Here is a 2,184-nt window from a genome sequence, read left to right as displayed (position 1 = left end):
CACATGGCTGGTCTGCACGCACCTGGTACCGGACCTTCCTCCACAGGGCGGCAGAGGAAGGTCTGGCAATGCAAGGCTTTCTATGAACCAATCACAATCATCTTGGGCGGGGCCTAGCGCCGGACGGAGCCACGGTGCCGCTGGTTTCCACCGAGCAGGAAGTGGTTCTGGTAGAACATGAAGTTCAGAAGTAGTTTTAGTCATCCACAGAGACTCAGGTTGGACAGATAGTCTAGCTAGCTGTCTGGATTTACCCTGCAGAGACCTGAGGACCAGGTAACCAGAGTCATAGGATACCATAAATCAGCCGCAGGTTAGAGCGCCGACACGGAGACAGAGGACGGGGACGGACATCTGGGTGAAAGGAGACAAAAAGGCAACAAAAAGGAGACGAAAAGTCTCACTCTGGAGATAAAACAGAGACCTAGACACAAACAGGTGAAAACAGAACAAAAATATGGTGTTTTATGAAAATGAAACCATGGAAACCTGTTCTGGTCCAACCTCAAAATACAGTCATGGACCTGAAGACGAGCAGAATGTGGGAACTTTAAAGAAATCCCAGTCTTTTACAATTTGACAAGGGCACAAAGTTGCTTTAGATTTTGTTTTTTATGTTAATACTTTGCCAAAGCTACGGTGGAGAGACGAAAAGACAAAAAGAAGACGACAAAAAAACAACAAAAAGACAACAAAATCAAGACAAAAAGGTGCTGAAAAGAACTACATCCTGTCCCGGTTCAAAGCTATGTCAGAGAGCTTTTTATTAATTTACTTCTAGTCAGATGTAATTTAAAATGCAGCAAAGTTCAATTCTTCAAACAAAATATTAAATTATAATTAAGAAAATTACAGATTTTGCTTGTTGTTATATTTCAGGTTTTACCCTTTTTAAACATGGCTTCTTTCCTTCTGTCCCTTCACTTTAATCCTCTTATGTGAAGATATAAAAGGATTAAATTAAATATTAAATCTTTTTCTTTGGCATTAAAGTCTGGTGTGAAAACAACGCCAGCTTCCAGCGGAGGGATTCTCATTACTGCAGATAATGTTGAAGAGGAGAGGAAACAAAGATAACACAGTTACTCTGAGAGGATTAAGCTCGTCTCAGTGTCAAACGGGAGCGAGACGGAGCACAAAAATACAGAAAATATATTTTTCAACCTGGACCCTGTTAACAGACGTGTTTGTGTGATTTATTTTTTGAAATGTTCCTTTTTTTGAAAAAGTGTCAAAAACAACACGGCCTCGCTGCAGATTAGTCAACACGTCGATGCTTCGTCAGGACCCTGTGGAGCCACTTCTGCTGGGTAAAACCACATAGACCGGGTTAGGGACTGATCCCGGGTAGGGTCACTTCCGTCAGGAGAGACCTGGTTGGAGACGGATAAATAAGATTAATTATACAGCTCAAATAAAATGTACAACGTCTTTGACGAATAGACTCCATTGCTAAATGAATATTTGGAGCTGCAGGAGATGTAGAGCCTGGAAGGATTTACACTGAGATACGCTTCAATCACGAGAGACTAGTTATAGATATGAGACAGTTATATGATAAAATATACATTTATTAGGATAACAGTTGAGTCATCTAGAGCAGTTATTAACCCTCATGTTGTCCTGGGGGAGGATTAGACTCAATCTTTCTTTACATCAGAAACATGAGAGGTCGAACACGTCAACAAGGCAACAAAACATTGAGGAAAAAAAAGCGTAAAAAATATTAGAAAAAATGACAAAAACTTTGGAGAAAAGAAAAATCACTGGAAGTAACCATCAAAATATTTGGAAAAAACTGCAAAAATGTTGAAAAAAGTGACAAAACGTCAACAAAAGAAAGACATTGGAAAAAAAAAAAAGAAGTAATACTTTGTTTTTGAAATGCGGTAGAGGTAGATAGATAAATAGATAGATAGATATTTATTGATCCCAAAAAAATGGGAAATTACAGTGTTACAGCAGCACACAAAATATACATACATACAATATACATGAAATAATAATAATTATAATAACAAAATATAATAATAAAATATAAGAATGTAAGAACAAATATTTAAGTATATACAAGATCGGAAAAACAAAATGTGCAACTGTTTAAATAAAGGTTTAAAGGTAGAGGGGGGCGCCCACATATAGAGGTTCACTTCTCAACGCAGTGGGCCTTTACTGCATGTCACC

This window comes from Etheostoma cragini, chromosome 8, assembly GCF_013103735.1.
Source record: "Etheostoma cragini isolate CJK2018 chromosome 8, CSU_Ecrag_1.0, whole genome shotgun sequence".
In the NCBI taxonomy this organism is placed as follows: domain Eukaryota; kingdom Metazoa; phylum Chordata; class Actinopteri; order Perciformes; family Percidae; genus Etheostoma; species Etheostoma cragini.
This window is presented reverse-complemented; position numbering follows the sequence as displayed.